Here is a 15,083-nt window from a genome sequence, read left to right on the forward strand (position 1 = left end):
TGTAGCATACTTCTACATTATAATCTTAAACACTGAGATATGTTTACTAATTGTTGAATTATATTCTGAAACTGAAATCATTCAGTAAACAGTTTTACTAAAAACCTGAAATGACATTGCTCCCCCAACTGCTGACACAGAAAAACAGCTTATCTTACGATTCCCCCAATTCTGCTGTGTGGTTGACTAAATTTCCCATTGCAAGTATTTCTAACATACTTCTTCACCTCCAATCAAAGACTGATAACCATTTGGTAAACCACAACTTATTCAAAGCAAGGCAAGAACCTTGGGAATGGCAAGCAATCACTGTGATTCTTCATGAGATGGGCAGATGCCTGAACAGATTATTGCTTGGATTTAGTGATGTCAGGTGTCTATCCTTCTTCAGCTGTAATCTTGTTATAATCTTCCCAGAGAGGAATTCTGATGTAAGTATTTTTTAATATTCCTTACTTTATATTAAATTAGAAAGGAGCAAGCTTGCAAGGTTTATTTTTGTGAGGTTTTGTTATGCTCTATTTGGTGCAAAGAAACAAAGAATGTACATAGAGTCTACCAAAATAACTAAACTACAAAAACATATATTTTACGTAAATTTTCAGATGGGAATATTATCATTTTAATTTATCCACTTACATATGTACACTCACAGTACTGCATGACTGTATCTGTGCATATGTAACTTGTTCATAAATGTTAAAAGCAAAACATTATTTGAAGTCTGTAGCACATAGCAGAGCTGCAGGCAAGGTGCAGGTACATTGTTCTGTACAATGGTGCCATAGACCCTGATCTAGGAAAAGCACAGGTTGCAGTATCGATGTGGCTCAGTTAATAGATGGTACTAAGATGTCTGTATTAGACTTGTATTATCTATCTAGAAATATAAATAAGATTTAGCTACTAGATGGTAGTTTATAAAATGTACAACAGTTACTGCCTACACCTGCTGCTTTATAGCTGTAGTAATGTCTACACATTTTTCTAGGCTGTGCTAGTTTTACTGTTTTAGTACAGGAAAAGCTGAAGCTAGTAGTACAAACCTGAAAGTGTAAATGAAAGTATAAGAGAAAGGGTTATACACAGTAGCAAATCAGCTTTGGGATTAGTTTATTTTAAAACGTGTAACATCAGGATTATTAGTGCTTTAGTGTGAAAATGTGAAATCTTATTGGCTTTTATATAATTAGTCTTACACTCTTTTCACGTAACAACACTGGGAATTGTGTAAATATGATGGAATACAAATGCACATGCTTAAATGATATATTTGTATCACTGTAGGGTATAAGTGTGTGCATGCATACATGTGTGCTGCTCTTCTGAATGTAAACATGAAGAAAAGACAAATGGGGGGTGTCATTAGTGTCTATATGGAAGGAAACATCTTAGGTTAAATGCAGGATCACATTAGAGATGTGCTAATATATAATTGTATATGTAATATAGCATTTTTAAGCAGAGTTGTAGTTGTAGCACATATCTTACTTATAATAAACTGGATATCTCTATGGTCTCATTCACTTTTAAGTTAGGATTTGGATCTTGAAAGTCTCGCAATTCTATTTTGGTCTAGTTTGGAGGCAAGCTTGGCATTACACAAATGACACTGATTCTTTATATTTTAGTTGCACCAATTTCAAAATATTTTTAGGGGTTGTGGTACTTGCCTAGGTATGCTAATTCACAGACATATCTTAAAATATTGCAATTTGACATTACTAGGTCAAAATGATATTAAATTTCACTTCATTTACATGTGTAAAAGTCAGTACACACACCACACCTTTATGCATTAATTTATTTACTTGCCTACTTACTCACTTGCTCATTCTTTTGTTGACTGGGTTAGTTCCACTAACCAATGTCCTTGTTTAGCTGGTATTCATACTGACTAGGCAAAATTTGCACAGGCACTGGGGAACTTCTCCTACTGTGTTTTCGATAAGTGCCATGGTACCTTTGACAACCTTTATTATATTCCTAATAAAAGACTTACCCTGTTTTGTTGAAAGAGTACATGTGCAGTTGTGGCCAGCCTCCCACTCCTTTTACTGAGTGTGTACCCAATGAGCCCTGATGCTCATTCATAACTAATTCAGCTGAGCAAAAGTGTCTGAAGACCAGCTGATAAATATCCTTCTCATAGCTACTGACAGCACTGTGAGAAGAGAGAATAGGGTATGTTACAGCTGCAAGGAAGTACAATTACAGATAGTGCTTGTGTGCCATTCACTCGCTTCGGTGGTGCTCTGTGCAATCCTGTGGGCACAGTACCAGTAAGACAAAGAAGTTGTGTGGCAGCTATAAAGGGTAATGAAGCTTGTGTGATGATCTATTTCTTGACCAAATTAAAGATCAGAAATGGGAAACAGGAATGCAGTGAAAATGGGAAAGCAAGCAGAGGGTAGAACATTAGATAAGGAATTAATGAATGAGCAAAACAGAGGTGAGGAAAGAGTTTTTTTTTAATTTTTTTGTTGGCTCAGGTGCTCATTGATATATATATATATATATATATATATATATATATATATATACACATATATACACACACACACACACACATATATATATATATATATATATATATATATATATAGGTCTACTTCAGAGTATCAAAAACCCACTTACTCGAAACACAAATCATTGAGCCGACAACAGCGAAATGGCACTTCTACCCCAACCCAGTGTGACATTACTCATTACCCTGGACTCCCTTAGCACTGGGTCCAGGTTCTGATATAAATGTCAGTGCAAGGCAGGAACACAACTCTACAAGTCACTGGAGGAGGGTCTCAAGATGTCTAGTTCAGGCATTATGCTGATCATCAAGTTTCCCACCATCTCCTCCAGCTGCTGACAGGTAACACTTGTGTCACCTCCACTGTCACTGCTTCTTGAGGCTGTTATTTCAACACATTCCAAAGCAGGGCTGGTGGCAGTGATCCCCAGTTGATGCTGCCTGGAGGGTGAAGGTGGCAGAGGCAGCTGGAGGCAATGTTGCCTGTAGTGTTGCTGGCCGTGGTGTAGTAGCTACTTATGATGGGGTAACAGGCCTGGTAAGTGGCAGTGATGCTGGTCTGGATGCTGTTTCATATAAATTTAAAAATAAATGGAGAGAAACAAAATAATGAAAAAATGCATATAATGGATAGGAAAGCAAAAACTGTGTCTCTCTCCACTTCAAGCAGAGTACCTCATTAACTTTTTTTAAGTGCAACCTGGATAACTGGATGAGGAACAAAAAATATACACCTGGAATTCCACCTGTGTCCCTGCTGGACAGAGGCATTGGGTGCTGACTTGTTGGAACATGAGCTAAATTCTTGGATAGACTTGTAAGGGCCTCAGGGCTAATAGCCTAGTAACTTCCTATGATCCTATGAAAAGTGCAAATAAAGTGAAAAAGTAAAGGGAATGCATCTATAAAGCTTCTACGTGGCCCACCTCATAAGTAAAGGTATTTCATCCAGGAACAAGGAGGTCATAGCATCCCTGTACTCTTCCCTTATCAGACCCATTATCGAGTACAATGCTCCCTTCGGCATGTACTTTGCCAAGCACATGGAGCAGCTGGAGAGACCACAGATGTTCCTGACCAGGAAAATCCAGAGTCTTAAACACCTAAACTATACAGATAGGCTAAAAGCCCTGTCCCTCTACTCAGTCTCATACAGACTGCTCAGAGATGACCTGTGTCTGGCATACAAGGCCATCTCGGACCCAGCCTTGATGGAATTGCTGGATATCCGTAAGTCAAACTCCACTCGCACAACCCCCGTGCAAGGACTCAACCTGGTCTGTCACATTAATAGAATTTGTTGTCGGGATAGATTTCTGTCCCAAAGACTTCCCATCTGTGGAACAGACTCCCTCTCCATGTCAAGCAGAGTACCTCACTATCTCTCTTTAAGAGAAACCTGGACGACTGGATGGGAAACAGAAAATACACCCCTGGGATCCCATATGTGTCCCTGTTGGACAGAGGAAACAGATGCTGACTGTGGGAACATAGGAAAAATTCTTGGCTAGGCTTATAACGGCCAATAGCCTAGAATCATCCTATGAATCTATGAATCTGAGTCTGACTATGTTACCAGTACTATAATGCGAAAGTCATGAAACAACCACCCACTTTAACAATGATGTACTGATAGCCAACAACTACAGGACTTGAACTCACAACCTTTAGTACTTATAACCACCAAAGCACTGCATTAACATGTTGAGCTATATCAGAAATGTTGGGAGAAGTCTGTAGGGAAAGACACACAAATAACGTACGTCACACACTTGGAGAATGAAAGAGATAACGATAAGAAACTTGTAAGGGACTTGAACTCAGATCACTCATCACCAGTAACTTCAAAACTCAGCTCCAACTACGCCTCAGCTAGTGAACTGACAAAAATAAATAAATAAATAAAATATAAAAAAAAATGTGTAAAAAAGAAAAAAACAAAACAAAAAAAAGTAACCTGAAAGCCACTTCACTTACACAGTGAGCTGCATCAGCAATGTCAAACACTTTCCACTGAAACTTACACTAATGTTTTAATCACATACTTGCAGAAAGAAACCTCTGCTAAGAGTTAACTGATCTCACTGCCAGCATTAAAGTAGGGATAGCAGTGCCTCAACATATTCAGCTTAATTTTTTAGTGTGCAGAAGCCTGCAACCACTGACGTCTTTGCAAGTAATAGATTCATTTGGCTGAAAAACTCAAAACATTGAAAACAAAATACTGAAAATGGGATTTTGGCCTTTCCATGCTGTTGTGCAATCATGGAGTTTTGGTGTACACACACACACACACACACACACACACACACACGCACACACACACACACACACACACACACACACACACACACACACACACACACACACACACACACACACATACACACGCACACACACGCAGACACACACACACACACACACACACACACACACACACACACACACACACACGCACACGCACACAAACACACATACACATATATATTTATAATTAGCAGGGTGTGTGTACTGCTTTTACTCAAAAGTGAGCAGGTGCCAACAGTATATTTAGTAATGTGTAACATCTATCTACCTATATGCTAAACACACCCTGTATGGGCAATTATATTCACTAACATACCTGATGCACTTGCAATAAGCTATTAACAAAGCATTTTAACCAACGCAACATTGCAGGATAGATCTTCAACAAGTTGAGAAGGGATAATACAACTTGCTTGGATAGTTATGATTTCTAAAGGGTCTACAACACTGCTAGCAACTTATGTATATGTAACAATTAAGTAAACCTGGTACATCTAATAATATGGTAACCTTGGGGAAAACGCATACATGTCCTGAGTAGTGGTATAACAGTTGACTGGTTTGTTAAAATGTTAAGCTACAGTAGTTGCAATATACATATTCTCCCTGGTAACATCTTGTGTCAGGCTGCAACAGGAATCTAACTCACAGTGTAACCTTTTTGTACTACTCATCAACGAGTTTTGACCTGTAATGCTAGTACAAGATAGGGAGGACTATTTCTGATTCTTCAGGAAACTACCTTTGGGGTCCAAGCTCCTTTCCCAGAGCCATACCTGGCACTGTAATACTTTGCATAGAGGATGCTTGAACATTCACTCTTTTGCTGCTGTACTGCTGCGCAATGATGCTCAGCCTGTTTGCGCTACCAGTGGCAGAAAAGCCCAACATAAGTAGGTTGGCTGTGGTTGTACATAACAGTTGAAGGTGTGGCAGCCAAGCCTCCTGCTACTTATGAGAAGTGGCATTGTTCATCAGCTGTCCCCACGAATCAGTGGTGCTTTGTGCAATACCCTGTGCACAGGAAGCCAAGAAGAAGTGATTTGGAATCCTCATATGGACCTTTGTGTGTTTATCGATTTTTTGATCAGACTAAAAGTTAGAAATTAGAGTATTCGAAGGACAAGAAAAGGAGAAGCAAGCAGTCGTTAGAACATAAGGTGCAAAACTAAGGGCCAGGTTCTTAGGTTCATAGGTGTATAGGTGTATACTAGGCTAATGACCACTAAGGCCTTATAAGCCTGGACATGCAACCCAAACATGACCAACAATTTGATATATACCTAGGGGGTGATTTACTGACTGTCTCTGTCCTTCAGAGACAGAGGTACCAGACCAGGAGTGAATTTCCAATGACCCAGCCATTGGAGTTGCACTTAAATAGAGTTAGGGAGGAACTCTGCTTTACATTGATGGGTAACCTGTTCTGGAGAATCTGTCTCCCCAGCATGTCCTACTTATGTTGCAAACAAAATTTAGGTCTTTTGATCTACTAGTTCTGGTGCTGTTTGTTTTGTGGATTTGCAAAAGCTTCATCAAAACAGAGTCCAAGGATTCCTTGTATGCCAGACAAACATCACCTCTCAGCAGTCTGTATGATGCAGAGTAAAGAGACAGGGCTTTAAGGAGATCAGCATAGGACATTTTGTTTACTCTCTGTATTCCTTTGGTAAGGAACCTTTGTGGACATTCCAGTTGCTGAATGTGTCTGATCAGGTACACACCGAAGGGGGCATAATACTCTATGATGGGTCTGACGAGGGCCGTGTACAGTAGTATGATGACCTCTTTGGACCTAGCTGCCATGACCTTACTTACAAGTTCGGCAACATAGAAAGAATTTTTTTACTACCTTCGACACATGCTGGTTGAAGGCTAGGTTACTATCTACATGAGTCCCCAGATTCCTGACTAGTGAATCAACCTTTAGGGCTGTTTTATTGATGACATAATTACCCTGGGTGACAGAATTCCCAAAAGGTAATATAGTGCATTTCTTTGTACTGAGTTTTAAGCCATGGCTTTGGCACCAAGCATTTATCTGCATTAGACCTTCCTGTAGGATGTTCTCATCCTGAGGGGATTCATCGACTGCTCCCAGTTTGCAAACTTGGACAGCCAGAGGTCTTTAACATTAGCTTTCTCCTCCTAGAAGTAGATGCCAAAGAGGAGTGGGCCCATCACGGAGCCCTGATGGCTCCATTAGTGACCGGCCTCTTTGTGGAAGAGGCTTCACTAATCCTAACCTACTGGGGTCTATCTGTGAGCCAGCTAAATATCCAGGATATTATTAAGGGATTCATACCTAGTTCCATAAGTTTGTTGACAATGCCCAAGTCAGGTAAAGTACTAAATGCTTTAGCCAGATTTAGGTAGGAAGTATTCACTGCTTTCCCCCTCATCCACTGCCTTAGTGACCTTTTCAAAGAAGTCCACCAAGTTCAGTAACCATGACCTTCCTTTGACAAAGCGAAACTGGGATGGACCAAGTGCTTGGAGGTCTTCTACGCATGTCCTTGCTGATACTTTCCCTGACAATTCTTTTCATGGATTTGCAAATAACACTAATCAGATTAAAAGGTCAGTAGTTTCCAGGAACTTTTGAAGGTCCTCCCTTATGAAGGGGGATGACTATTGTAGTCCTCCATTTTCATGGCAAAAAAACTGTTTTAACAGTATAGTTAAATAGTGACTCCAGAGGTCCTGATAAGTCATATTTTAGACTGTTCAGAAGGAAAACTGGGATGTCATCAGGGATCACTGATGCTGTAATCTTGGCTTTAGTGAGCAGAGCCAGTACATGCTCCCTTGTTATAGTTGGAGGAGTTATGTTTGAAGGTATTTCTCTGAGGCTGGTTAAGGGTGAAAGTGAGTAAAGTTGTGACTGAATTTGTCCATCTATTGGTTTGCTATTTTGCCAGGCTTGGTGAATGTGAGACCATTAACCACCAGTTCAGCACATTACGATATGTTGCTTTTGAGGTTTCTGATATAGCTGAAGAAGGCCATATTTATTTTACCTGGGAGGATATCGTCATCTCAAAGTTGTCTTTGTTTGACCTAATTAGCCCTCTTTGTTGCCCATTTAGTTTGATGAGAGAGTTTTTATCTTTATGGAAGTTAGCCTTCCCAATTTTTGCCATATTTGTTGTTGTATAACAAGACTAATTTGGGGTGCCTCCAGGTAGTTTGTTTCTGAGCAGGATGGAAGTGCAGCAGGTGGAGTAAACATTTGTTTGCAGAATTCCCATTTTCAAGCATGCAGAAAGTAAAATGGTGAGGGAAGGAAGGAATTAAGGGAAGTGAGAGCAAGGTAAGAGGGACAGGGAAGGTAGCAAAGGTAGACAAACAAAACGAATAGGGAGACTATGTCAGCACAATGCAGGAGGGAGAGCACAATGTGAAGGAGACACATCAGATGAACAGACGCAAGGCAGTGGTGTGGGTGGGATTGTAAGGAAAAACAGAAGTGGATACAGACACAAAAAGGTAAGAAAAATCCAGGATGTGGGATAGAATGGTGTTCAACAGCTGTAGACCCTACTAGTTGTGACCTAATGGGAACTTACTCAACACCTTGGGCACCATCACCACTGGGCTCTGTCCCAGATGGGGACAAAGTGCTGTACTGGGATGTGATTGACTGACTTAGCACAGAAGGTTCTCTATGTGGAAAATATGAGCATCTAACCTCCTATCAATTTCTCCTACAATATCTGCCAGCTGCTGATGGGTGGCAAAGATGTCACCTCCAATGGCACTGCTACCGACAGGCACAACAGTCCCAGCATGTGATATAGGGTATATATACACTTCACTGTCCAACATGTATGAATTCCTATGTCATCTAGTTTTTCCTCATTTGTAATTCACGAGGTACTCATTTTATTAAAGTCACTCATTACCATGTCATTATGATTCCATTTGCATATACCAAGCTTGACCATGTTACTTAGCCTTCCTGGGTTGTGGTACATGTGTTGCTGCATCTCACACACTCCATGTATGGCCATCATATAGACTCATTTAGCACAAAGTGGGAACGTTTTCTGAATCCAGTATGATAATATGTAGGATAATGTACACAAATGTAATAATTACTGTGCATATACCTATTCAAAAGAATTATTTACTAACATTATAAATATCTGATAGATTTCCATGCATCAATAATTAAGAGGAACACAAGATTAGTTTTTAGTAGAAATCTATAATCAGAATGAACTTCATCTTAAAGGTTGATATGATGTCATGAATAGTTACAAATCTTTAAATATTTGTTCATAATCTGTCATAAAAGGAATAATGATAATTATTAGACTGAATTAGGTCTATTAATTGAGAATATTATTAATAGCCTTAATAGTGGACATGATTTCTAGTGAGTAAATTAAGCTAACTTATCAATATAATTAAGATCAAATGTAGGAAAAGTAAAGTTAATATTGTAGTGTATGTGAGTAGGTTTACATACATTTGTGCGCACAACATTCTGTCGGCTGCAATGTGCCGAACATCAGAATGTCGAGCGCACAAACATTTGTGAACCAGATAGTCAACTACACTTATGCGAATGCACTACTGCATTTGCATAAGTCTAAGTTGACTATCTGCACAGAGATTGCCGTACAGTGGGTAGTGGAAATTTATCCACATCCCCACTGTAGTACAATCTCAGAGTTACAATATATATGTAGGGGGTGTGGGGGGGTGCAGGGGGCTTGCCCCCCTGTCAAAACGTGATTTGTCTTATAAGAGTTTGATTTACATCAGCTCCTATATGGCTATCAAGTGGTGGTTTCGACAACAATGTCGAGTCATATGCGTCGAGCATTTGGTCCGACATTGGCACCTTTTGTTTTTTTATTTTGGTATTACTATTCATTTTAAAGAACAGAAAATGTTTTTCCGTTCGAAGAAACAATAGTAAACCATGTGAGTATATGTCTGTAATATATAAATCCTCAGCTATCACTTACACACTGATACTTGCACCCTACAAAGAGTATATATGAAATGGGTGGGAGAGACAGATAGTAAGAGAGAGGTGGAGTAACGTTTTATAATTTTACTAGGATTTTCCCCATGTCATCAACATTATTTACTTCAGCAAATGCAAAGAAAAGGAGAAATAACTCAGCTGAAATGTCCACCATAAACCAAGAAAACACTGAGCCACCCCAGAAGCAGTCCCTTTGTAGTTTAATTATAAGATAAAAACATAAACGCTCCACATAGAGTACGTTTTCATAAACACACTTCCTCAGATGCAAAGCACAAGTATATAAATCCCAGGTCTTTTTATACTTGAATAAACCAATCAAGTATTGAGTTCCCCTTTTACATCATTACCTTTTGAGTCCTTTGTGAAAAGAAATAACCAAAATACAAAATACAAATTCATCTATGTAAAGTGAAAAAATGCTTTAAAAATATTAATTAAAACTTCAAACAATATTGTTTTTCCACTACACCATTATTGTTTACTTGTTTCCAAGAAAATGTTTTTAAAAATATGTATAAATCCTCTCAGGCACAGAAAAGTAAAAACAGTTGTTTAAAGATTTTTCTGCAACCACTCCTTCCTCAAATTAAGAACTTTGAGTTACTAGTGGAGAATGAGTTGCGAAAAAGGGTAAAAAGCAACAGGTTTCCACCAAATTTAACAAAGGAAGAAAAAGAATTAATAAAAGTTTTAAGGGACAACACATATGTTAGAATAATGAAGCCAGACAAGGGGGGTGGGGGGTGGGATGGTAATTATGAGTAGTGAGATTTATGAAGCCAAGATGATGGATATTTTGAATGATGTCAACAAATATTCAAGGGTGTCAAGGAATGAAATAAACATAGCCCAAAGGCACATATACTTGATGCCAAATGATTTATTACTAGATGAGCTTATTGCTATGGAAATTGATGTTTTCTAGTAAAGGAGAGACCATGTGTTCCTTCTATTTTTGGGATTCTGAAAGTGCATAAGGACACCAAGAACTCTCCACTAAGACCAGTAGTGGCTGCAGCAGACTCAGTAACAGAACCCCTTGAAAACTACCTAGATGGGAAGTTAAAAAAATATTCCTGATATAGATGTGAACATAGTAAAAGATTCCTGGGATTTTTCAAAAAATATAAAGAACAACACCAGAGTAGATCAGGTGCTTTTTGTTACCATTGACATTGTAGAACTTTCGGTGGTATACCACACAATATAGGTATATTATGGTTTGAGGAAGCCCTGAACCAATATTGTCATCTTTATGCTGAGTTTTGTGTGTGTAATGAGTTAATGGAAACAGTGCTGAATAACAACTTTGTGCACTTTGAAGGGGAATTCTTTAAGTAAATAAGTGTAGTGGTGATGGGGGCTCATAGCGCCCCCATATATGCCAACATAGTCTTTATGATGTGGGAAAGGAAGTTTATTTTAAATTCTATGTTTAAGGACTGCTGGCTTATGTATAAGCGCTTTCTGGATGATATAGTTATGTTCTGGATAGACACTGAATCCAAATTTTTGGAGTTTATGAATTACATTTCAAACAGTACTAGTTTCCTGAGGTTTACACATAAGACACCAGATTAGAGTACTTAGATGAAGCCATTGAAAATATGAATTCAGGCTACAAATCTTTGGTTTATAGAAAGGAGACTTACTCAAATTATTTTTTTTACATTATAATAGTGCACATCCACCTAAACAGAAGGCCAGTATTGTTAAGGGCTAATTGGTTAGAATAAGCAGGATGGTCTCTTGTGATGATGATTTTGAGATTGAATGTCAAAAATTGTTTGGAATGTTTACCGGTAGGGAGTACCCTATGAATCTTATTACAAGGATATATGACGAAGTAAAAAGTGGGTGGTGTACTAGGTTTCAACCTATACTAGGGACCCTGGAACCAACTGGGGTTATGGTCCTAGAGAATGAATAAAGTTTAGGTACCAATGTTGTTAAAAATTATGACCACTCTTTCATTGTAGATTTCAATGGGGATGGACAGGTTATTAAAAATGTGATTGAGAATGAACGGAATAGATTTTCCACCTTGACAGATTTGAGTGGGATACAGAATACCCCTTTTAAGTGTGTTTTCAGAAAAGGGCACAATCTAAAAAATTTATTGGAGAGGAAAACAAATGGTGTAAACAAGTCTGGAAGGAAAGGCACCTACAAATGTGGAAGGTGCCTGCAATGTACCCATGTTAGACACAGTGACAGTGTCAGTGGTGGCCAGGGATAAGAGTATTCTAGGTAAGAACTACAGTAATTGTGAGACAAGGGGGGCTAGTGTATATTGCCAATTGCACCCACTGTCCGGCATTTTACATAGGGAAAATTGAAAGAATGCTAAAGCAGAGAATATATGAACATATGAATGACATCATGAATAAGAAAACAAATTATGCACTATATATAGGCACAGTTTAGAGTGCCCTGATGCAAAGTAGTTATTCCTTGTTTTGAAGGTAGTCCCTATGGATATTAGAGGTGGATGATGGGAGACATGCATAGAATGTCTTGAACTTTATTGGCAAATTATTATGGAAGATAACAGACTCCCTAGCTTAAATGACAATGTTCCCTGGCACCTGTTTTAAAGTTGAGGTCAGCTAGACTATGAACAATTTGTGCAGACTCCCACTTTTGATGTTCTTTTATTTTTGATGCTTAAACTTGGTGTTTACACTTTATCCCTACTGGAAATAATTCTCAATTCTGTATTATTATTTTGAAGAATGAACAAGGTAGTCTGAAAGTATTATAGCAATAACCCACGCCTGGGTGTGGGTAATGGGGGATTTATCCACGGTTGGCGTGGTTTGGTCCCGAGGGCAAAGCCCGAGGGACCAAACAAAGACAACCGTGGGTAAATCCCGCATTACCCACACCCAGAAGTGGGTTATTGCTATTATACTATGACATTATTTAAGAAAATAAATAATTACTTTTCTTAAATAATGGCATTGTATAATGCCTCTTTGCTGCCCTTCCGCAGCTGTCTGGTATCCGCGGCAGTTCTGATGTACTGCGCATGCCTACGCAGTACATCAGAACTCTGGCCAAAAGCAATGGAGAAAGCAAGATCTCCATTGCTTTTTACTGTTTTGCTATATTAAATGGGTTTAACATAGCGAGACAGCTTTAAAATAAGCAACAGAGATGTCCGTTACTTATTTTAAAGCTGTCTCGCTATGTTAAACCCATTTAACATAGCAAAACAGTAAAAAGCAACGGAGATCTTGCTTTCCTCTTTTAAAACCTGTCCCGCTATGTTAAATGGTTTTAACATAGCGAGACAGCTTTAAAATAAGCAACGGAGATCTCCGTTGCTTATTTTAAAGCTGTCTCGCTATGTTAAACCCATTTAACATAGCGAGACAGGTTTAAAAAGCAACGGAGAAAGCAAGATCTCCGTTGCTTTTTACATACTGTGTCGCTATGTTAAAGGAGTTTAACATAGCGAGACAGCTTTAAAAAGCAACGGAGATCTCCGTTGCTTTTTTTAAACCTGTGTCGCTATGTTAAACTCTTTTAACATAGCGAGACAGTGTTTTAAAAGAGACTTATACTAATGGAAAAAGTCCGGGCGACCGGACCTTTTTCCATTAGTATAAGTCAATTTACAACGTGCACGCTGGCCAATCAGCGTGCACGTTTTGGAATATTAATGGGGGGTCATGGTATAATAATAGTTTTCTCATTCTTATTTTTAATTTTCAAATAGTGTGTTATGATTGGTTTAGCCACAAGATGGTGCTATTTATTAAGAAATAATAGACTGTGCTGCAGGAAAATCTTTAAAAAGCTGTTTTTACTTTTCTGTGCTTAAGAGGATTTATACATATATTTAAAAACATTTTCTTGGAAACAAGTGAACAATAATGCTATAGTGGAAAACAATACTGTTTGAAGTTTTAATTAATATTTTTAATGTATTTTTAGTGCACTTTTCACTTTAAATAGATGTATTTGTATTTTGTATTTTGGTTATTTATTTTGACAAAGGACGTAAAAGGTGATGATGTAAAAGGGGAACACAATACTTGATTGGTTTATTCAAGTATAAAAAGACCTGGGATTTATATACTTGTGTTTTGCATCTGAGGAAGTGTGTTTAGGAAAACGTACTCTATGTGGAGGGTTTATGTTTTTATCTTATAATTAAACTACAAAGGGACTGCTTCTGGCGTGGCTCAGTGTTTTCTTGTTTTATTATATACTTCAACTTTAAGACTATAGGTATCAATAGCTTCTATAACACTGTATAAGGAGTGGCTATAATGGAAAACAATGATTTGTCTCCTGTGACAAAAGAAAACTTATATAAACAATTACATGTAAATTTCTTGACACATCTATTATGACAGTGGACAAACCTAAAGAGCTAATTAGGCAGAATTAACAATACATTTTGAATTGTTATGTCCTAAGAGAACATAATTGGGTTTCCATTGAAAAAAGGCAATTGGCCTAGTAAAACTAATTTGTTCATTAAATAAGCAAATAAAATATGGTATAAAGGAAATATACTATAACAAAAAATATAATAGTCTTAAATGTGCCCTCCCCTTAGACATCCTATGTTATGATATTTGATGGATTAAGGATTAGTCATAAGGATATTTGGAAAAAAGTAATCAATTGGATTTGATTTATTTCATAGTCAGATGCAATTCAGAAGTATTTTACGATGATGGGCAAGACTACGGAGTTGTCTTATACTATTACCTAAATACAAGATATAACTTTAGTCAAAACTCCCAAATGTTGACATCACACAAACTGTATAACCTCAGTGTTAATCCAGTACTGGAAACATTTATTTTTGATTAACATTTTGCAGGTAGTCTATTCAAAGTCATAAAACCTCTCTGTAGTGCCACTTTGACATGATGCTGTAACTTAATGAGTTGTGAACTGGCAGCTTGATGTGACTCGATAATCATACTCATACACAGTAAAGAAGGCAAATTCTCAATATATGCTTAAGGGGGGGGGGTGCAAGGAGGTGAAGCATCAAACAACGTGGGTGCAGGTGTTTAGTGAATTTTACTACCACCACCCCCTCAAAGAAGCAGCAGTCACAAATGAGTCTGTCTAGGAAAAGGATTGGGCTTAGCTTTATTTTTCAGTCCTTTTAACATTCTTATTCAAACCTGTCGTATTTCAATCAGTGTTGGTGCATTCCATCTATGTTTAGTCCTCTGATGAAAAATATTTCAGGGATTAAATACAACAAAAAAC

General features: G+C 38.0%; 1 protein-coding gene across 1 annotated transcript in view; it reads right to left on the reverse strand.

Moving 5' to 3' along the window:
- The window catches only part of LOC122797789 (myelin regulatory factor-like), a 617,672-nt gene that overhangs the window by 128,796 nt on the left and 473,793 nt on the right, over positions 1-15,083 (reverse strand). The window lies entirely within an intron of this gene.

Source organism: Protopterus annectens, chromosome 3.part1 (assembly GCF_019279795.1).
Source record: "Protopterus annectens isolate FY-2018-M chromosome 3.part1, PAN1.0, whole genome shotgun sequence".
Classification (NCBI taxonomy): Eukaryota; Metazoa; Chordata; order Ceratodontiformes; family Protopteridae; genus Protopterus; species Protopterus annectens.